General features: G+C 32.8%; 1 protein-coding gene across 1 annotated transcript in view; it reads right to left on the bottom strand.

The window, feature by feature from the left end:
- Nucleotides 1–24,956, bottom strand: part of BANK1 (B cell scaffold protein with ankyrin repeats 1) — a 185,468-nt gene that overhangs the window by 121,608 nt on the left and 38,904 nt on the right. The window lies entirely within an intron of this gene.

Below are 24,956 nucleotides of genomic sequence, written 5' to 3'. Positions count from 1 at the left end.
GTGCACATAAAATGTTTTTTGTTCCTTGCTCACAATAGCATCTTTAGACCCCATCTCAAGATAAATAGATCAGCCAGATGCCTTTTAAGTGAGTGCATCCCTCATAGACAGAGAATCTAACTTAGTCAAAGCATTCAGATAACTATTAATATACTCCCATCTCCAAAATTACATATACACATATACTGCTCCCCTTCCCTTTTGGATGCCCACCACTTCTCTTTCATGATTTATAGTTTTACTCCCAGAGTAAATGAATATCTTCCCTCCCTGCCACTGCTTTTTCTAGGATGTTTTAATAGAATAATTATGTCAAATTCAGACTGGATCCCAAAGAAGGCACCCTTCAATCCTTTTTCTGAGGTTCAATATCCTATTACTGTTTATTAGTGGCTCTAATTCTTCAATCTCTTTTCCAAAAGAGATTTTTCTTTCCCTTCTTTTTCTTCCCTTCTTCACTCCCCTTCACTCCCCTAAAATACTCTCTTCCAACAAATGTCCACCTCTACTTTTTGCAGTTAAAGCATTAGCCATGTATGAGTTAGGAGAGATGTCCTAGAGAATTTCCTAATTCATAGAAGTTGTAATACTTGTTCACTACTAGGATATAATCAAAGCAGAATATGAACCAAGGATTTTCTTTCTTATTTTAACCCAGAACATACATATGGCCTTTAGATTAATTCTATATCCATTCCTAAGTAAGAGTTGGGGAAGGAATGGGAGATCACTTCTTTCAAGTTCCCGTAAGCCAATAGTTCTTAATGAACAAGTTGAGGTGCGATCTCTCAGGACAGTTGTGAAAATCGAGTAAGACTTCATCCACTTCAGAGCTGGAGTAGGCCTGAAAGTCCTTGAGCATTGACCCAAGGGCATACCTAAATTCCCTTCCTGCTATCCTTCCGTGACATTATTTTCTCTCTATTTCAATCTATGTACTTATTGGCCAAGTTCAATTTCTTGGTAGTTCCCATCTTTAGAATGTAAGACCCTCAGCCAATGAGAATGATGGTCAGTGGTGGGAGGGGTATTTGCATTAGGGACTATTTAAAGTATTAAACCTGTCCCCAAAAGTGCCCCATCCTTCTGATTGCTTGCTCAAGGGGAAGGGCACCCACTTCTTCTGAGAAGGTACATTAAACTTTTGTTTTCCTCCTAGAGATATCTCCAGCTTTTTATTAAGTGGTGACCACTCACCATTCTGAGCCACACATTAACCATTTTTATGTGTGTTATAGACCCCTTTATTAAGTGGGATAATATTTATAATGTAATCATCATGATGTCTGGAACATAGTAGTGCTTATTTAATATTTGTTCAGGTCTGTTATCACCTTGTTTCAAGTTGAGTTAACACTAGGATTCCAACATATAGTAGTGCTTAGTAAATGCTTATGTTCTCTGCCTCCTTCCCCTCTGCCTCCACCTTAACACTTTAGCAATCTCATGAAGCCTAAGGACTTCTCAACATCATGTTCTTTAAATCCTCAAAGTGAAATGTAACAGGCATGACTTATATTGGAATATAGATATTGTTTTACATTGATGGGCCTTAAGATCAGGACTCCTGCATTAAGCCACTAAGTGCATGGCTAGCTTTTACATCTTTTGAACTGATTAAGTTAGTTTTTGTTCAGAAATACCTATCTTCCTTTTTACTCTTGTCTTTAGCCATTTTAATTCTTTATTCTCTATTAAATACACTATGTATTAAATCCAGAAACATCAAAAGGATTAGTAAGAAGACTCCCATCAAGAAAGGAGACCAAAGCACTTGTCTGATGGTACAGTTTTGTTATTGGGAATTCTGGGTATTGAGTTGAGGGGTCAGAGACAGAAGACAAAATCTGGATCATATCCAGGATTAGATTTCTGCGTCAATCCAAGTTTGTGGAACAAGAAAAGAGAGATGCAGTTTCTATATATATTTAAACTGGACTAGTCACTAGTTTCTTAGAGTAAATGGGCCCATTATTGGAATGTGGACCTGACTTCCAAATCTTTTCTTAAATAATTTCAGTTGGATGGCTCCCAATTGCTGTAGGCAATATTAATCTCAAAGGGAAGATTTATCTCTTAAGTGGAAACAAATGCCTGCAACTCTTTCCAGTAGCCTATTGTGCATGGAATCCGATTTTGGAGCCAATTTTGGCCTTGAGAGGTCAATACTCCTCACCAGTTATTTAAAAGATAAAGGGCTTCAGCAGAGAAAGAAGTTAAATAATTTGCCTGAGGCAATAATGGTAATAAATTGCAGAGCCAGGAATTGAACCCAAATTTTCTTATTTTTAATCTAGCATTTTTTCCACTAGATCATGCTACTTCACTGCTTCTCATCTGCTCTATTGAACTTTAATTTAGTGTTAGTGTTCTTAATTTTTTTTTTTATTTGTCAAAATGCATGCAAAAATAGTTTTCAAAAGTCACCCTTGGAAAAATCTTGCATCCCAATTTTTTTTTCCTTCCCACTTCACCCCATCTCCAGGTGACAAGTAATCCAATATAGGTTAAATATGTGCAATTTTTCTAAACATATTTCTACATTTACCATGATACACAAGAAAAGTCATATCAAAAAGGGAAAAAAAATTAGAAAAAAAAAAACAAGCAAGAAAAGAACAACAAAAATAAAAGGTGAAAAAACTATGTTGTGATCTACATTCAGTCTCCATAGTCCTCTCTCTGGATGCAGATGCCTCTCTATTGGAATTGTCTTGAATCACCTCATTGTTGAAAAGAGCCACATCCATCAAGTTGATCATCACACAATCTTGTAGTTGCTGTGTACAATGATCCCTTGCTTCTACTCACTTCACTTAGCATCAGGTCATGTAAGTCTCTACAAGACTTTCTGAAATCATGCCTGCTGATCATTTCTTACAGAACAAAAATATTACATTACATTCATGTAACATAACTTATTAGCCATCCTCCAACTGATGAGCATCCACTCGGTTTTGGTTCCTTGCCACTACAAAAAGAGTTGCTACAAACATTTTTGCATATGTGGGGCCCTCTCTCTTTTTTATGGTCACTTTGGAAGTATTAATATTCTAATTCTCTTTGCATTGCTTCTTTTTTTATTTGGGCTCTTAACCTCTATTTTAATTAATGTGGGGAATTCAGGTTAGAGATTTCCTTAGAAATGCAGATTTGTAAATCTTTTGTAATTGTAATTGCCTGGGACAGTGGGAAGTTAAGTGATTTGTTGTACATGGTCACAAATGTTCAAATATGGGTCCTACCTCCAAAGTTTTTTTGATTTTATCCAATACAACATACTATCTACCCTACTTAGTAGTATTTCCTTGAGTTCCTGTAACTGAATACCAAATCACTTTCTGGAATGGGAGTTGCTCAGGTGTTGTGCTAGAACCAGTTTAAACCAGATTGTTAAATTTTCTATGTGAGCGGTTACATCTGGATTCTTGATTGATTGTTTTGTTAATTATTCAGATTTTATAAGTGTTAGCAATATAAATTAAACTTAGAGTTCTTTCTCTCTCTCTTTTTTTTCATTTGTTAAATATTTATGAGTATATCCCGAACTCAAACTAGCTCTTCAGCAATAAAGTATCACTGAATTGGCATTGCCTAGTCAAACTTAGACTTGTTGAAAACCTTAGCTTAAAAAAGGAAAGGTCTCCACTGCATCCAGGGTCATCTCTAGTCTTCTTGAATATCTTGCAAGTGTACCCAGATTTCTCTGGAGGGAATAGTGAGGCAGGTGACCTTGTCCAGCCCTCCCTCATTCAAATCCAATTCACTTGCACATCATGGCATCTGATATCATGTTCCTTTTTCGAGAATGAAGGGCAAACAACAACCACCATTGTAATGAAGGCCTGATCATTCTTGACTATTAACACAAAAAAGAAAGCACATATCAGGTGCCTAGTTCTCTTAATTTTTATGCCCTCTTTCTATTTCTTCAACCTCTCAAAAAAAAAAAAAAAAAGAAAAAGAAAAAAAGTTACAAAAATTAAGAAACTACTGACATAAAAAATGGCAAGGCAAGAAGATTATATTTCTAAGATGTCTACATTGTTTTCTTCATTTATTTTTATGTTATCAGTTTTTTCCCCTTCCATCTCTTTTTCCATCACTTCATAAACATTCTCACTAGTGAGAAAGAGCCAAATCCCAATTAAACCCTGATTGGATATTGGGTAACTAAGTTCCTATACAACATATTCAAAAATTTTCTGTTTTACTATTAATGATTTACCCAAATAAAGTCCCAGTATAATTGAAAGATCCAAGAATCACAGATTCAGAGCTAAAATTAATCTTTGAGGCCAGCCAGGCTAAAGATCTCATTTGGAAGATAAGAAAACTGAAGTTCTGAAAGGTGAAATTACTAGTCCAATATCATAGATGTAGGAAATAGGAGAACTAGGATTCAAAATCAAATTCTCTAACTTCAGATCCAAGAATCTTTTCCATAGTACTACATTCTTTCTTCCTTAAAAAAAGGATACTTTTCTAGAAACTTGAAACATATACTGGATTTAATAGTACTGAACTCTTAAATATATTTATAAATGTATATGTGCACGTGTATATAAAGACACATGTATTTGTATTCACATGTGTGTTTATGTATATATACATACATACACATATTCTATATATAGTTGTCTCATCTATCTGTATCTATATATCTAATTTATATCAATTTGTATATGTGTATATAATCTATATATCATATATATTTATATATGCGTGTGTGTATGTGTGAAGATATAGATATAGATAAAGACTTTCCTCACTCTTTTTTTTACTTAGGTGAGTCATTCATGGGGAAGATGTTCCAGTTTATGCTCCTATGAGTCTGCAAGTTTTTGATAATACTGTATAGAAATTTAATTATCTGACATCTATCAAAGGTTTAATTAGTTGTGGGTTCATTCTCAGTAGTGATAATGTTTATGAAGGGATGGTGATGTGTGTACATATATACGTGTGTGCATATACATACAAATATTTACATGTTATGTATATCATGTGTATATATGTATGTTTATACATGCAAATAAATATATGTATAAATATATACCCAGAGATACACACATATATAGTATGCATAGATAAACCCATATAAATATATTCTCTGGGGAAAAGCAGAAGCAGCAAGGCAATCAAAATAAAGTCTTAAACTAATATGGTGACATGAATAGAAAAAAATTACAAGAAGGAGAGGCACCTTTGTGTGGTAGAAAAAAATATTGTCCTGATTCTACCTAAATTAATCTACTTATTTAGTGCCATACCAATAGAAGTCCCCCCAAAAACATTTTACAGAGCTAAAAAAAAATAATAACAAAGTTCATCTGGAAGAACAAAAGGTCAAGAATTTCAAGGGAATTAATGAAAAAAAAGGTAAATGAAGATGGTCTCGCTGTATCAGACCTAAAACTATATTATAAAGCAACAATCATCAGAACTATTTGGTACTGCCTAAAAAATAGAAAGTTAATCAGTGGAACAGATTAGGTTCACAAGACACAATAACAATGAATATAGTAATATAGTGTTTGATAAACCTGAAGACCCAAGCTTCTGGGATAAGAAATCACTATTTGATGAAGATTGCTGGGAAAATTGGAAATTAATGTGGCAGAAAATAAGCATTGACCCACACCTAACAACCTTACCAAGATAAAGTCAAAATGCATTCATGATATAGACATTAAAAAGTCTATATAATATAATATAATATAATGTAATAATATAAGCAAATTAGAAAAATAAGGGATAGTCTATCTCTCATATCTGTGCAGAAGGAAGGAGTTTCTGGCCAAAGAAGAAGCAGAATACATTATGTAATGCAAAATGGATAATTTTGATTTATATTAAGTTAAACAGGTTTTGTACATACAAAATCAATGCAGATTGTATTGGAGGGAAGCAATAAATTGAGGAAAAATTTACATGCAAGAATTCTGATAAAGGCCTCATTCCTAAAATATGTAAACAATTGACTCAAATTTATAAGAATACAAGCCATTCGCCAAGTAATAAATGGTCAAAGAATATAAACAATTTTCAGATGAAGAAATTAAAATCATTTCTAGCCATATGAAAAAATGCTATTGATCAGAGAAATGCAAATATAGACAACTCTGAGATCTCACTATACATCTCTCAGATTGGCTAAGATGACAGGAAAAGATAACGATGAATGTTAGAGGGGAAATGGGAAAACTGAGACAGTAAATACATTGTTATAGAGTTGTAAACTAATCCAACCATTCTGAAGAACAATTTGGAATTATGCCCAAAGGGCTATCAAAGTATACATACCCTTTGATCTAGTAGTGTGATCCATTGGGCTTGTATTCCAGAGATCATAAAAAAGGGAAAAGGGATTTATGTGTGCAAAAATGTTTGTAGCTGTTCTTTTTGTAGTGACAAGGAACTGGAAACTGAGTGGATGCCCATCAGTTGGAAAATGGATGAATAAATTATGGTGTATGAATGTTATGGAATATTATTGTTCTATAAGAAACAGCAGGAAGATTTCAGAAGGCCTAGAAAGATTTACATGAACTGATGCTGAGTGAAATGAGAACATTGTACACAGCAATAGCAAGATTATGTGATGATTAATTCTGATGGACATGGCTTTTTTCAACAATGAGGTTATTTAGGCCAATGATCTTGTGATGAAAGGAGCCATCTGCACCCAGAGAGAGGACTCTGGGGACTGTGTATAAATCACAATATAGTATTTTTACTTTTTTGCTATTGTTTGCTTGCATTTTATTTTCTTTCTTATTTTTTTCCTGTTTTTGATCTCATTTTTCTTATATAGCATGATAATTGTAGAAATACATATAGAAGAATTTCACGTTTAACATATATTGGATTGTATGCTGTCTAGAGGAGGGGATGGAGAGGAAAGGAGCGAGAAAAAAAATTTTGGAACACAAGGTTCTACAATGATAAATGTTGAAAATTATCTATGCATGTTTTGAAAATAATAATAAAAAAACTTTAATTAAAAAAGAATGCGAAACCAAAAAAAAAAATACTGTCTTTAGATTCAGAGAACCCAAAGTTAGATTCTGCCTCTATCAATTAGAAAATTTCTATCTCCTTGGGCAATTTCTTTCTCTTACCAAGCCTTCTATGTACTTATACTATGTATATACTTATCTTTTTAATGAGGGAGTTGGAGTAGGAAGGCTTATAAGTTCCCATCTAGATCTAGCATCTTGTGAGTACTTCCTGGGAAACAGTTTTATCCATGAACAAAACAGAGTCCATCTTTTTTCAAGGGCTTGATTTCAAAGGAACAGAAAAAAAATTAGAATTTGTTAGATCAGTTGAAAACAGCATATGGTCTCAACCTCCAGCTATGCATGGTTAAGGCATCAGCTACTGTTAGTGGCATAAGCTCATAGCCTGTTCCACATTAAAGCATCTCTTAACAAAGAATTATAGTCTTCATATGGGTCTGAAATGTTTTCTTCACTGATCTTACACTATTATTCCATTGTAATGAATTGCAAAAAGAATTTGTATGTTGTGGGAGTATTGCTTCATAATGCAGTTTTTAGTGTTCTGTTTTGTTTAAAAGGATAAAAGGAAAGAAAAAACATTTATAAAGTGCTTAATGCAATGCTTACTACATATCAGACACTTGTTAAACATTATAAATATTATCTCATTTAATCCTCTCAACAACGATGCGAAGGAGGTACTATTATTATCCCCATTTTATGGTTGAGGAAAGAGAGACAGAGGTTAAGTAATTTGGTGATGCACCCAGAATAACATAGCTAGTAAATATTTGAGGCAGATTTCAAATTGGCTCTTCCATATGCTAAGCCCAGAGCGCTAACCATTGTGGAACCTATCTGATAAACATCAGAAATCAATAATGGTATTGAAATAAGCCCTGGGTATGTACCAAGCTGAAAGTCAAAGACAGAAATTTTTCCTGGTTCTTTTTTCTCAAGCTTTCAAACTCCTGAGATTCTTCATTTATCCAAAATTATAATGCTCTGATTCACTAGTGATGGTTTCTTTGGGGTTGCTTTAAACAGACATCCACTCCTATTTTTCACATTTAAAAGATTAATGACTTCATTTTTTAGTCTTTCTATTTAATTCCCCTAATAGTACTGCACATCATTTCAATATATTTTCTGCAAACTTTTAGAATGCATTTAACTTTCAATTTTATACTTTCAAATAAATTTATAAAATGACTTTGAAATTTCATGCCACTACATAAAAATAGTATTTCAAATGAAGTAACAATCACCTCTCACTCGCTCCAAAATGAAGTCCTTTACATAACTTGTGAGAAACCTCCCTCATCTTTCCAGTAAAAATAGAATCATATAATTTAACCTGATTCTCCCACCCTTGAGGCAGAAATAGAGTCTATATGTCTTTAATTTATCCAGTAAGGAAAAGGAAGAGTGGAAGAATCTTTCTCTATAGGAAATCAAATTAGTTCAATATGAGATACAGTCCAATCATGTTCAGTTGTATACTCCTCCAAATAGGGTAAAGAGCAAGAGACGAGAGTATTTTTGATGAACAACCACAGCCGAATACCCCAGAAGGAACTATTTTATCTCATACTGACTTACTAGAAACCTGACCTTCCAGTAGCCATATAAACTCCTCATGGCTAAGAAACCAGTTATTATTTCTTGGAAAATGTCAACGTGAACAAAAGAAGTGAGAAGAAATGGAAATATGAAAGAAACAGGGAGATATTTCTCTCTTCTAAACCCAAAAGACAAAGTATGTTTCCTATAATTAATGGAGAATGCATGTAGGTGTCCTGAAGAAAAAGGAGAGAATCAATTTGAAATATGAGAAATCTTAGGTAAAACAAGATAAGCAATACAGAAAATCACAAAATGAAGAAAAAGAAATGTAGTTTTCAATTTAAGGAAAAACCACTGAGAGTAAATCCTGAAGGGTTAAGAAGACAACAAAGACAGTATCGTACAATGCTAGTTATAACCAAGGAAGTATTTTTGGTAATTTTTGTCTTTTATCATCTTTATCAATATGATGCATATTAAGGAAAACCTCAAAGTTCTTTTAGTTTTCTTTTCTTTTTTAAATAACTGATTTGGAACTTTCCATATGGTTGTTGATAGCTTGCATTTCTTCTTTTGAAAACTTGTTCCTATTCTTGGAGCAGTTATTTCTAGAGAAATGATTACTGTTTTTAAAAGTTGTTTTATTAATATGAACCTGATAAATAGTAAAAAAAAAATTCTGTAAAGAAAAACAAATTTAAAAATATGATTTAATATGAAACAGTAACACATATAGACTGGGCTTTTGAAAGCATTACTCAAATTTAAAAATATTTCAACACTGTGGGAACTGTGTTGTCTATGTTCCACTCTGAATTTCAATGTTTCTCAATGTTCTCTTTTTTAATGAATTAATTATGCTCTTCTTTTCTTTTCTTTTCTTTTTTTTTTTTCAGAATGAAGGGGCAGGTGCTTCATTACTGTTTCTAAGTCCTTACCTTACCTTTCCACTTCCAAACAAAAGGAAAAGAAAACCCTCTCTTGTGAACAAATAAGTATAATTAAACACTTACTTCATTCTGCATCTTTTCATTAGTCTCCCCAGATTTCTCTGAAGCTATTCTTTTTATCATTTATTGCAATGATATAACATCCCATTACATTCAACCATTTCTTAAGTGGGATGGGTACCCACTTTGTTTCCAATTATTCTAACAAAAAAAAAATTCCAACAGTTATTTTTAAATATATGGATTGTTCCCCCTGTTTCTTTGCTCTCTTTGTAGTATAAGCTAAATACTAGCACTTATAGGTCATAAGACATATACAGAATTACAGATGATTTGGAGTGTTTGTTTTTTGTTTTTGTTTTTGTTTTTTTGGTAAGCTGCTATTTTACTGTTCTTCATATGTCAATCATCATATTTTCAAAAAAGTTATACTTTACTGTCCTCTTTGTACATGCCCCCTCTCTCTTTTTTCCCTATTACTACAATTAGAATTTCTAAATTTTTATTAAATATCAAGACACCATTCATTCTGGCTTTATCCCTAATCTTACTGAAAAAGGTCTCTTAAATATTGAAATAATACTAACTCTCATTTTACATAGATATTATTTACTATACCAAGGAAAGATCCACTTAATCTGATGTTGATGGACGTGAACCCTGAAAAATGATGGGGGTGAACTTTAAAACTCTCCTCTGACAGAAACTCACCCTTCAGGGTAGTCAAGTGGTTTCTTTTCATTAGAAATTTTGGTGGGAACTAGCTGCACCCTCTATTGAGTTGAAGATTAACCTAGGACCACTCCCAGTAGCTTGAACATAAGTGGTCTCATTCAGATGGAGACCTTGACCTGATATTACTATCAAGTGGCTTGAAACTCCAAGATAAGAAATCTTATCTTATCTAAGCCTAGGGGCATTGAATAGAAGCCCCAGCCTCAGACTTCTTATAAAAAGACAATTTTGAACTACAAATCTCTTCAGAAGACTGAAGTAGAATTATGTTTTGTCAAGAAGCTTTCTTCTTAGCAGAGCTGCCTGCCAGGACTCTTACCCACTGTGAAGATACCCTTTTCTCAGCCATTTTCCCTGACAGGACCTTTTACCACTAAAAAGTCTGTCTTCCTAACAAAGGTGGCTTCTCAGTGCCAATAAAAATTCCTTTTCTTGCCACATTCAGATTTTGGGTTTGTGAATTCTTTCACATTGGAACTGTGACAACCAGAGGGGATTCTACCTCAATTCTCTACCACTAGACCCACATCAATGCTTTCCAGTGTTTATTTGTTGTTGTTGTTGTTGTTTTTTATAAGAAATGTGTTGAATTTTGTCAAAAAATTTTTTCTGTATCTACTTGTATAATCTATGATTTCTGTTGTTCTTTTTATTAATATGGCCTATTTTGTTTATCATTTTCTATATGAAACCAATCTTGAATTCCTGGCATAAATTCAACTTAGTCATAGAGTATCATAGTTTTCATATGGTGCTATACCCTCTTAGCTAATGTCTTAATTAAAATTTTTTTTGGTGATATTCGTTAAAAATATTCATTTATATTCCTCTTTTTTGTCTCATTCTCATATCTCTTAGATAATAAGATCATATTTGATCACAGATAGAATTTGACTTCTGTTCTTTCCTATTTCTGCAGAGTTTATATAATATTGTTATTAATTGTTCTTTGAATATTTGATAAGGCTTGCTTATAAATCCATCTGGTCCTGATTTTTTTCCTCCTTATAATATTTATAGCTTGTACAATTTTTTTTCTTGAAAATGAGTTATTTAAATCATCTGTTTTTTTGTTCTACTAATTAGGATATTATATATTTTGTAAATACTAATCTATTTCATTTATCAGTTGAGTTGACATTTCATTTATTTCTCTGCCTTAGTTGTTGCAATTTATCCTTTCTCATTTTTTTTCAAACTGGCAGCATGGGTTTCATTAAGTAAAAAAAAAAATCAGTTTATTTAAAGGTTCCTTCAAAAATCAGCTCTTATTTTTATTTATCAATTCACTGTTTTGTTTTGGTTTCAAATTTGTTTATTTTTATTTTTTTCTTTGATTTTAATCATTTTTGTGTTTGGATTTTTCTGATTTACTGTTTTATTAATTTTTTAAGGTGCATTCTAAATATTTATCTGATCTTTTTTTTAATGAAATATGTAGATATCCCTAATTTTGTTTCTTTTACATCTTATCTCACTTTTTAGATTCCCTTTTTATAATTCCCCCTCCAAAACCTTGTATTTTGCTTACTTGTGTGACTATCTTCCTTTTGACATTCCCTTTCCCCCTTATCTATTGAGTTTAAAGTACTTATATGAAAAATCTCTCTCTCTCTTTCTCTCTCTCTCTCTCTCTCTCTCTCTCTCTCTCTCTTTCTCCCTCCCCTCCTCCCCCTGCCTCTTTCTTCATATATTCAATCTTTCTTTTTTGTTGGATCAAATGAGCATGAGTTTCATGAATTTCTGCCTCTTTTCCCCACAAACACACACATTTTTCTCCACATTTGCATACTCATTTCCTTGCATGTGCCATTTATATAAATGATCAATTTCTACTTTTTCCTAATTTCTTCCTCAAGATTTTTCATTTTCACTTCCCCCTTTTTTCCTCTCTCAAAATCAATATGATAGAGCAAAACCACCCAAGTCTATATTTGTCTTAATTCCTTTTGTGACTTTGAAAATAGTTTGTTGTTGCTTGGTCATTTCAGTTGTGTATGACTCTTCATGATGCCATTTAGCCAAAAGATATTGGCAAAGATATTGGAATGGTTTGCCATTTTTTCTTCAATTCATTTTATAGATGAAGAAACTGAGACAAACAGGGCTAAGTGACTTGCCTAGGATCACACAGGTAGTGAGTGTCTGAAGCCAAACTTGAACTAAGAAAATAGATGAGTTTTCCTAACTCAGCATTCATAGAAATACAAAATCTCTGACTTACAAACTTTGTGAGTTGAAAACAAACAGCCATCTAAGACAAACTATATACCAATAGCATCCCCACTATAATCATACTAGACAAAAGATCAGTTTCTATTTAATAAACTTTAAGGAGACATACCTCAGCAATGCTTCAGCTATATTGATATTGAACCACTAACAACATCCACAGCATCTACTAGTTTAGTAGTCCTGTTTAAAATATTTGTAATCAACACTTGCCTAATGTAGGCACTAATCATCCATTTCTTTAAAGCAAGAATTTCTCCAGAAACCTAAATACAGTAAATATATATATACTGTCCTATAATTTGAAGACTCTGGTATTTATCAAGTACTTAACACAGTGTCTCGCACATAGTAGGCACTAATATATTATTCCAGCATCCTTTCCCTTTGTCCTTTTTTACTACCAGGATGAGTCAAGGTATTTTTTATATGACTTAGAATTTCTATTGAATAACAGAAACTAAGAATTATAAAGGCACCTGAGAGATCAACTTAAGCTGATATAACAGACTAATAAATCCTTTTTATAACATTTGATAAGTGTCATCCAACCTCTATGTAAAAATCTCCCATTTTCCTTTCTCAGTATGTTTCTGACCACACAATTTCCTTTTTCTCATAACTGAACAACCTCTAGTGAGAAACAGACAGAAAAATATCCAGAAGTGAGAAGGTGTGATCAGTGTCTTTATCTGCGTCTTTGTAATGCTATCCACACTGCATGGTCCATAATAGGCACTTAATGAATGTTGGTACTTGAATTGAACCATTCATTCACATGATTGATGAGCCAGGATCTTGACAGGAAACAGGTACTAGAGAATTTCTTGATAAAACTGAATTATAAAGAGTGCCTACTAAGTTGAGATGGAGCAAATAAGTTCAGCAGGGAAATATAATTTAATTTTCTGTAACACAGAAATAAAGCTCATGAGTAATAAGACTGTTTATGAGTAGGGATACATTTCTATTCACTGTACAAAGCTTTTCAGTATTCCTGTAATGTTGTGGGAGGAGAAACCCTCTTGTTCTCTTTTAAAACTACTCTTGGCTTAATCTCAAAAGAAGCCAAATTTTGCATAGGATAGACTTAACTACAGAGTAAATAAATACTTCTCAGAGGGGTGCCTTTCACAGCTCAAACCCTGATAAGAATGGAGCAAGGAGAGTTAAAAAGAGTGTGATTATTTATTATGTAGAAGCTGTGTGTGTGTAATGTTCTAGAACTAGAAAACATTTTTCATAGTTACTGTTTTTTTGTGCAGACTTGCCCTTAATTTCTGCAGAGGGCTTTGAAAAAGAGGAATGTTGCATAAGTAATAAGTATTAGAACATGCAGAGCCAGCCTCCTCAAATAGGAAGCTATTAAGGAGATGGATAAGTATTACCTACATCCCTATGAATATATTTGATAGTGTAATGGTCCCAAAGCAAACATTAACATTCAAAAATAAAATATGGATATGGCCTAATCTCAAGAGTTGGGAACTTTTAAAGTTGGGGGTATGGTGTCAATTTCATTCTGATCCCTATGTTCCGATTGTAACTCAACAGGAAATTACAATCACTTAGTATAGGCCAGAACTGTGTAATTGTAATAGAAAATAGATCTTATAAAGACATAGGCAAATCCATCTGCTACCATGAATTGAAACTTGTTACTTTCTGTTTGTTGGCATAGCTGAAGTTAGGGCCTTGTATTTTACTTATTTTTAAATATAATTGAAACCCACTTCTTGTATCTCAGAATGATGAACAGAGCTAAAGTTCACTTACCTCCCTTATGATTCCTTATATGAAACAATAATTTAGGAAAACAGTGTTTGGGTAAAACCACCCTTTAGAAGATTGTTTGACAATCCACAATAACCTTATTTATCTTTTGAGGTTTCTTTTATGTGGGGTGAAGGAGGTGAATAAATCTAAATAGAGATGAAGAAATATCAGAAAGAAGTCTGAACAGGGGAATGGAGATGCAGGAAACTCTTGGTGGGTAAATTTCTGTCTACCAATGCATATTGGAAAACATTCTGCAATTTATAGTCCTAGAGGACTGCATGAGTCATTTGAAGATTAATTGATTTGTCAAGGCCTATCCAGGCACTATGTCATAGTCAAAATTAAAATTGAGTTCTTTTGGATACTGAGCTAGCTATACATTAGTTTACATTGCTTCTCAGGATGAGAAAATAATATATAGAAATATAGTTAGGAAAATAATCATTATGACCAGTAAGCAGGGACATGATCAGGAACAAAATACTCTGAAACAAACATCAGAGTTAAAATTAATCTTATTATATCTATATGTGACTGAGGTCACAAAGACAGATACATAAATCTCAAAATTTTATTTGGAGAAAAAATGGAATGATTTATACTTTAAAATTTCACTGTTTTATTTTCCACAAGGCATCACTACATATTAGCTTATAAATAGTCAATACTATGTAAACTAAGGTAGATTAAAAAAAAAAAAAACAGCCTTAGGTAAAATGCTATAATAAAGCTAGACACATATACTAGTCAGGTAGATACAAAATTGACAACATTTTAAACTGCATGTTTGGGTGGAGGTATTGTAAACAGAATGACTTGAGGTTACTCATTCTAGGAGACAGAATACATTAACAAGTTAGTTCTGATTGGCATTTTAGATGATCATCTTTTATCTTGCACAATGCCAGGAGAGAGAGATAGAGAAAGAGAGACAGACAAACAGACAGACACAGAGACACAGATAGGCAGAGAGACAGACTCAGAGAGACACTGAGACATAGACACAGAAAGACACGCACACAGAGAGAGGGAAACGACTAAGAGAGAAGGAGTTAGTTTTGACAGAAGAATAGAATTGAAGTTGGTACAGATTGGGACAAGAAGGAATTGAAAGATTGTCATTCAAAGACCAGAAGTATCTCATTGCTTTGTTATATACTATCTCATTGCAATGAGATACTATATAACACAACTATTTTGATAAATCATTTTTCACATTATTTTAACATGTGAAATGCATCCTCAAATTAAACTAAACAGTAAAACAACAGATGCCACATAATTTTTTGAATTTTCATTAAATTTTTGACACCTGAATAAGTTTTTTCTTTGTTCTATTTAAGAATGATCCTAAAAAGTTACATTTGGGAAAAATTTTGAATGAAAGGAAAATAGAATAAGAAAATAGTCAATATAATGCCTCCTTGGGTCATGAAGGGGAGCTTGGATTTGGTAAGAATGACAACTTAAAGGCTTATAGAGCAAATTATTAAAGAATATGCTATATCTCTTTGATCCTGACAAGTACTGTGTAGTATTATCCCTAAAACAGAGCAATTAAATTACTTTCCTAGGGCCATACAATAAGGAAGTATCTGAGGCAGGATGTGATCTCAGGTTTTCTAGACTCCAAGTTCAATGCTAATCATTGTTCCACTCCCTACAAAGGCTTTTGAATGCACTATCAGTGGAGTGCAACATCTGGAAGACAAGAAGTCTCCATGTTTCTAGGCATCAGGTTTTGCCATTTTGGAGTCATACCTAATTCCTACTCTTCTTTGACCTATTTTGTCAATCATTTGCAAAGTCTTGTTTAAGTTACCTCAATGACATCTCTTATATCTATCCTCTAGTCTCCATCTATGTGACTATCCCTCTTAATTCAGACCCTCAACACCTCTCCCTTGAACAATTATAATGGCCTCCTAACTGATATCCCTACTTCGGCTCTTTCCTTCCCAATCTACTCCCCAGAAAGCTGCCAAAATCATATTCCTAAAACATAGGTTCAACCATGTCACTTCCCTGCTTAATAAACTACAATTTCCTTTATAATTCTATGTTTTTAATGTCCTACATTTAAAAACTTAATTCTGAGAAGGGATCCATAGGCTTGAGCACAGGCTTATATACTGCAAGGGGGATCTGTAATATAATATATGTCATTAGTATTAGCCAGCAAGATAAGCAATGCAATGGGTAGATTTTTGGATCTGGATTTAGGAGTCCAAGGAGAATTTTAGACTCTATTAGTGTGTAAACCCACGCAAGTCATTTAACCTCTGTCTGCCTCAATTTCCTTATTTGTAAAGTATGAATAATAATGGTAAATACCTCACAGAATTATGAATATCAAAGAAAGTAATACTTATAAAGTACTATGTAAACCTTAAAATGCTCCATTGTTAGTTATTACCATTATAATAGAGCCTCTCTTCTGGGATTGTATCTAAACTCTTATGTTTGACTTTGAAAGCATTTCATAACTTCCCCAAAACCTACTCTTCCAGGATTATTATGCATTATTTCTCATTCAGGTGATGCTCTTATTTACACTTAATGCTTCACCTTCCATTCTCATACCTTAGCATGGGCATGGAATATTCTTCCTTCTTACCATCACATCCAAGATTCAATTCAAATTCCAATCCTTTGATGAGGTTTTTCCTATTTCCTCCAGATACCTAATCTGCTTGTCTCCCCCAGTGAAATGAAAGTTCCCTGAGAACATGAACCACTTTATATATATATATATATATATATATATATATATATATATATATGTGTGTGTATGTATATATATATATGTATGTATGTGTATGTATATATATATATGTATGTATGTGTATGTATATATATATATGTATGTATGTATGTATATATATATTAGTTCTACATCTTAGCATAGTGCCTGATACATAGCAAATAAATTCTTGTTGATTGATTGATAGAAATTTCATGACAAATTGTATGGCTCATGCCTGAAGGCTAGTCTAATTTAATTCAGACAGACTCATGACCAGAGTGGCCACAGGATAATGAACTTTTGGCAACAGCAATTTTTCAATGATTAAGTTATAGGTCTATCTGCTTTAGTAGAGGGATTATCTGTACCATTGGGTACTTATCCTTGAAGTATTAAAGAATTCCTGAAGAATAGAAGAAAAAAAAAAAAAACATGAGAAAAAACAAAAGCATAAAGGTACGTGCACATGTTCCAATACACTCAGGCATAAAATCTTTCCACTAGAAACCTGGCTTTTTCAGTCCATCACAATTCACATAAAATTAACATAAGCTATATAGTTTCCAAAAACTCATGGCCCCAAAGAACAAATCAATCTTCTTTATTGAACATGCAGTACTAAGAGTTGTGAGACATAGAAATTTACTTTGGAAATGCCCCAGCATATGATTATAGATACCTGGACTTACATTTATAATTCAGATTGCTTGAGTAATGTGCTTTTTGATCAATCCATCATTTTAATTGAAGTTCTGAAGTTACAATAAACTATTAATTTCTTAAGAAGAGAAAAAGAGAAGAAGAGAAAAGAAGAGAAAAAAAAAGTCCATATTCATTTCTTCTACTTGATAGCTGGCAGTTGTTGATTTATTAAATGCTAATAAATTCTCAAATTAAGAAAATTATGGCACCACCTTTTGTGCTTTAATGTGCAGAATTATCATTATTAGCTTATATTCTGAATGGCTTAATTGTTACCTAAATTAAAAATTCATTAAGAATGGAGCTATGAAAATGAACTTGTCTCTCAAGTATGATATTTGTCTCTATACTGTGAAGCTTTCTGTATTCAACTGAAAGGTGTGTGTGTGTGTGTGTGTGAGAGAGAGAGAGAGAGAGAGAGAGAGAGAGAGAGATTGAGAGAGAGAGAGAGAGAGAGAGAGAGAGAGAGATTCTTCATGGTTCCATTTGGAGTTTTTTTGGGCAAAGATGTTGGAGTGATTTCTCATTTCCTTCTCCAGCTCATTTGTAGATGAGGAAACTGAGGCAAATAAGGTTAAATGACTTGCCCAGAGTCACATAAGTACTGTCAAAAGGCCAGATTTGAACACAGATTTTTAACTTCATGTCCAGCACTCTATCCACTGTAGCATCTAGCTGCCCCAATACAAGGGAATGGGATTGTGAAGAATTCTAAAACAATACTCTTAATTTTGCATATATTGGAAAAACAAAAGCTCTTTTCTTTTAGAAATTTCAAAGATAGAAATGTCATTTTTCTCTTGTAATTTTATGTCAGTGTCTCAATCTAGATCTGTCCTGATGCGTAACTTTTAAATAAATCATTTGTTTTCCTATTGTCTTTTGTTTTATTCTTTAGTCAGCATAAGCAAATTTAATTTAACTATTATCTATTAGAATGATGAAGAAGGCAACATTTGCTTCAAGAAAGAAAAATATTGTGCATTTCAAAGTGAATAATGTTTGCTTTAGGTTAGTTCTATTTTTCTCTTATCTATGCCATTTTGTTATTTTCCAGTCTTTGTGAAGTTTGGAGGGGAGTTGGCTGGTGCAGTAGAGGGGAAATCTGGATTTAGTGTCATGAAGATTCATCTTCCTGAGTACAAGTCTGGCCTCAAACACTGACTGACTAGCCATATGATCCTGGGCAAGACACTTAACCCCATTTGCTTCAGTTCCTCTTTTATAATATGATATGGAAAAGGAAATGACAAACTACTCTATTATTTTTCCCAAGAAAATTTCAAATGAGGTCACACAGAGTTGGACATGGCTGAAAAATGTCTGAACAACCAAAACCCCTTGTGTAAAATATTTTAAAAACTCAAAAGACAAGGTGAAATATTAAAGCAAAAAACCAAGTAACAGTATTAAAAATATGTTGGATAACAGCATGCTGTGGGGCAAAAATACCAGCAAAGCAGATGCCTATCAGAAGGCTAAAAGACCCGGCATTATGATTACATAGCTTAGATAGTCAAAGATTTAGGTAGATAGGCAAATACTATAAATTCACAGGAAACAATGGATAGTACAAAGCAAGAAACCATTCCTCTGGGCAGCAGATGTGAAATGACAGCAATAAGATTTTGATAACTGAGACAACTCTGAAAGGAAGAAAATTGTTCAGAGATGGAAAAGAGCCCCTGGAATGAAAATATATATACACTATTGAGCATCAACTTCAATTCTTTTTATTCTATAGGAACTCTGTAGTCTTTTTTAACATAAGTAACCAAAAGAACTTACTAAAACCGTATTCATAGCCATGGCATAATTACTTTGGAAGTTTGTGTTAAATTAGTAAGTAATTATGCAGTAACAGAACTGACCAAGTAGTGATCCAAAGAATACTCTAATTTGGCTGAAATGATCACCCCAACCATCCAGTATTTTTTTCTTTTTTTTGGTCTGTTGATCATAGCACGGTCATAAGCAACAACTCTGTGCTAGTAATGTAAAGGGGTACACAGAAGGACCAAAGAGGTACACAAAAATTTTAAGTAATGGGGAAAATAAAGGAGGGTACTGGTTGTGGATCAGAAGACTTCCAAATGAGACCTCTGGAAAATAATAATACAAACATACATATACACACACAGAGTACTTTTTCTCCCAAAGAAATACACTTTGTAATCCTCAATTTTTTATAAGGAACAGCCACTTTAGTTCCTATCTAAGATAATTTCTTATAAGACATGCTAAAACAATCACATAATTTCGACAATAATATGGTCACTCCATACTATACAAAATTCCAGATAAGTAATGCAATATTACCATTGTTTACAAGTTTCATTTCATTATGTAAATTATAAAGTTATATGTGATATATGCACATACACTCACACACACACACACACACACACACATATATATATACATAAATATATCAATAAAGATGTAGTTATGAATATAAATGAGAGCTAGCTCTAATGGATGCATAGAGATCCAACCTCAAAGTCAGGAGAATCCATTTGATACTGAGCAAGTCACAACCTCTCAATCTCAAGGAAAATTATTAAAATTGTATTTTTCAAAGAAAGCGCCACCATGATTTAACCAAAGAAGTTTCTTTATCCAAAAATTCTCTATATCAGTGAAATCACAGGTATAGTTCCATTGATACATAGATTGAAAGATATACATTGATCTTTCACTCTCCACACATATATGCTTATGCATATATATGTGTGGATATGTGTATAGATATACATGTATATATATATCTAGAAATACATATATTGAACATACACATTATATACCTGCATACTTGTATATGCATAATATAACTTGTGGGTACATATAATATATACATATAGGTACAATAGTCTATATACACATATGTGTATATATACCTTTGCACATCCATCTATCTATCTATAAAATAGAAGAAGAATGTGTGCATATATCCAAAAGTAAAATGTCTATATAATGCACTGTTCATTTTTTAATCAGCTAGGTATCTCAGTGGATAAAGCCCTGGGTCTGGAGTAAGGAATACTTGGATTTAAATCTAGCCTCAGACAACTTACTAGCTGAGTAATCCTGGGAAAGTCTATTTCAGTTGCTTCGATTATAAGATGAGATAACAGATATTTTTTGAGGATAAAGAGATAATATTTACAAAACCACTTAGCACAATTCCTGTACATAATGGGTTCTTAATAAATGCTTGTTAATTTCCCTTTTAAAAATCTATTAGTATATGGAATTAATCTTTTTGATTCAACTCTGATTTCAAGTGCATCTAATAATTCATGTCACAGATACTCAAATGTATGATAATTGTGTGATAATTTAAAAACCAAATACAAAAATTCCATGGCAGCCCATGAAGTATATAATGTTTTTTTTTTTTTTAATAAAAGAAATATGTCCACTGAACTTTCTTTGTTCATTGACATTTGCTGGTAATAGAGTTGGAGAGAACCAGAAAAAAGATGTAAAAGACAAATATTTTCAGATAGCAGGTTGTCAATTACCCATTTTTTCAATAGAGATCATTGAATTCTTGCTTAAGGAAAGTGAGTGATTATATCTCAAATGTTTCAGATGTTCTCTCTTCTTTTGAATTTTCTAAGCAATAATCTTTGAAATAATTGGTATCACTAAGACATGTTGTTTTTAAAATTTTGTTAAAGTGCCTACAAATCCTGAGGCAAAATATAATGATTTCATGGAATGCTTTCATCAAAGGAAAAGAAATTTAAAAACAAAAGAAAAGAGAAAAAATAATTCTTGAGATCACTAGAGATAAGTATTAAGATGTACCTCATGGATATGGATTAGATAAAACTTTCAAATATACCCAGTGAAATTTGGGATCAGTCCTTCCTCTCAGATCTCATACCATCATGATCTATAATGTTCTTGAGTATTTGTTTCCTCATAACTCCATTTAGCCTATGAATGAGAGAGTTTTCTATATCATGTGTCAATTAATGCAAGAAATATTTGTTCTTCATGGATGAAGCACAATGCTGGCTCATATAGAGAAAATAAATGTACATGAAACAATATTCTTGACCTCAAGGAGATCATAATCTAATTGATGTGATGAGAAACCATTTCTGTCTATTTAGATAGTGAAGACCACCTAGCCTAACTACCATCATTTAACAAATGATAAAAATTCAAAGATTAAGCAATTGCCTTAAGTCACAGAGTTAGTGTTAGAATTGCATCCCTTCTGACTTTGTCCAGAAGTATTTACCTTGTGTGTGTGTGTGTGTGTGTGTCATAAACACATATACACACACATACACATATATATTACCTTCATTCAAATAATCATATAAGCCAGTATAAGATAAATTTCATGTGAGTGAATATTATATAATGAATATTATAGGATTTCCAAACACAGAGGGAACATTTATAATCAGAATAATCAGGATTGATTAGAAGGTAAATCATCTGGGCTGAGATCTAAAAAATGGAGAGATTTTCAAAGGGCAGATCTCTGTCTATAAAACCCAAGCAGAGGCTTTGTAGACAAAGGGAAGATTATGGTGAAAGAATAGAATTTTTTGAGTAGAGTGCAGAGGTTATAAGATACTACAATGGCAGAGAAGAGTATAAAGAGATCTTGGGATTTGGCTATGATTTGGGAGATTAGTAGGCAATGAAAAACTACTAAATATTTCTTTTCAAAGCATTGATGTGACAAATTCAGGAATAGCTTATAGGATGAAAAGGAACTAAAGAGAAACTGAAGGAAATAGTAATAATACTAACAACAGCAATAATAATAATACTAACAATAATTGACATGTATATGGCACTCAATGATTTGCAAAGTGCTTTATATACATTATTTTATTTGAGCCTCATAGAAGCTTTAAGAAATTAGTACAGGTTATTATACCCACTTTACAAGCATTTCAGAGGTTAAATGACTGACCCATAGTCATATAGAAAGTATATATAATGGGATTAAAACCCAAGTTTTCCTCACTTCAATGATTTAATTAACATTTATTAAATATCCACACGAGCTTTAAATACTATGCTGTGGAAATACAACAATCCTTGTTTTTAAAGGAACTTATACTCTATCGAGGCTACACACACACACACACACACACATACACACACGAATGTATGTTTGTATATATGTTTGTAAGTACATGTATAGAGAAACAGAAATAAACATATATACATAATTATACATATCATAATGTATACATAAACATATATACATATAAAATCACACATTTTATATGCACATACACATACATAGAATGCACATTTAATCATATAAATTAACATAGCAATACAAACATATACACACATAAACACATATATTTATATGTACACATATATACATAGAGAAAGCGAGAGAAAGGGATAGGGAGAGAGAGAAGGAAAGAGAGAAGGAGAAGGATGAATGGATAGTATCCAAATCTAACACTGTATTATATTATATTGCCTCTTTAGAATAGTTAAGGAACTACTATTAAAATTAAGTTATAAGAAAGGAAATTATTATAAAAAGGAAGGATAGATTTTGAAGGAAGAAACAGAGGAACTTTTGAGACCCCATGTAGATAGGTAGAACAGAGATGGACTCAAAAATAGTGATCTCAGGTTTTTGAGCAAGAATTTAGCACTGTTGAAATAAACAGGGAAGTCACCAGGTAGAGATAGCTTGTGATCAGGGAAGAAATGGAAAAAAAAAAATTCAGTTTTGTTCAATGCCTTCCCTGGGCTAACAAGATGATCATTCCAGGACAGACATAATTGGAAGTTCAGGACAACAGTTGCAAAGAAATGTTAGTCTAAAGCCCATGATTAGGAAGTGATATAAAAGGAGGTGAGTTTGGGGTAATCATAGCCAAATATTGGGGTAGCTATATTATTCTGCATGATAAAGCCCAGGAATCCATTACCTCTAGGTACCTCCTGTATCATTGGAAAGTTTTGTGACTGGAGAGTTACTGGGCAATGGCCTCTGATAGATCTTGAAGAAGGAGGGAAATGTTATAAATATGAAAAAAGAGAAAATACTATTTAATTTTTTTAAAACATCAAACATAGAATCTCTAAGTTTGACCACTTCCTGGCAAAGCTCTAGAATATATTAATAAAAAGATGGCTAATAAACTTTAAGGGGAAAAAAAGGTCATTACAAAAGACCAGCAAGTTTTCCCTTCTAAATTCACTCTCTAATATGCTCTCTCTATATATACTAGGTGATCTGTTTCTCTGAGGATGACTCTAACCTGGGTCAAACACAATGATGAACACTGCCATGTTATCAAAAGTATTGGCTATGATGCTGACTTCTCACTTCCCTTCCTTGTCACTTACCAGAAAGCTCCATCTCCTCCACACCTGCTACCTTGCTCTCACTTCAGTGGGCTGGGAATGTCAATGCTCTTTTCTTTTTCCCCTTGATGCCTTATTTTCCCCCATTAGAATGAAAGATTCCCCGAGTTCAGGGATAATCTTGTTTTCTTGTTTTCATTATCCCAAGTGATTTGTGCAGTGCCTAACACTTAGTAATACTTATTAAATGCTCTTATCTTTCTGTGAAATTCAGAGCAAATTATGCTATGTACCTTTTCATTTAGCCACTCTCCATAAAATTATATATATTGTTTTTTGAGAATTAAAGGTACTGCTCTAATAATAATTTTTCTTTGCTGTCTTCAACAATTTAAATAATTTGGAGGAGAGCTAAATGATAGCAAGACAAACAGTGATCATTTAACCTTACCGTATTTTCTTCACAATCAATGTTGGATTCATACAATCAGTGCACATTGAAGTCGATTATTGTTTAAGCCCTCATTACAGCTATACTATATATATATATATATATATATATATATATATATATAAAAAAACAAGCCATAAGATAGATAGGACTAAATAATACAGCAACACCATGAGAAAATCAGTGTAGTACTGTGAAAAGAGAGTGATCTAGGAATCAAGAAGCCTTAGGCTGATGTATTATGCCAGATACATGTTGGTTATGAATCCTGGACAATTCTCAATCTCTCAGTTCACTAGGCACCTTCTTAAGACTCTAAATTATGGAGAAGCTGCAAATTTGTTTTAGTAGATAGGATTTACTTCCTGAGAAGTCTTTATAATAGTAAGTATATAGATCAGAAAACAGGTATATATTCATGATCTTAATTTTTATAGCATATAGCCAAGAATTGAAATATATGGAGGTGAAAGACT

The sequence above is a fragment of the Sarcophilus harrisii genome, chromosome 6, assembly GCF_902635505.1.
Source record: "Sarcophilus harrisii chromosome 6, mSarHar1.11, whole genome shotgun sequence".
Lineage (NCBI taxonomy): Eukaryota > Metazoa > Chordata > Mammalia > Dasyuromorphia > Dasyuridae > Sarcophilus > Sarcophilus harrisii.
The sequence above is the reverse complement of the archived record's forward strand: the minus strand, read 5'-3'. Positions and strand labels throughout refer to the sequence as shown.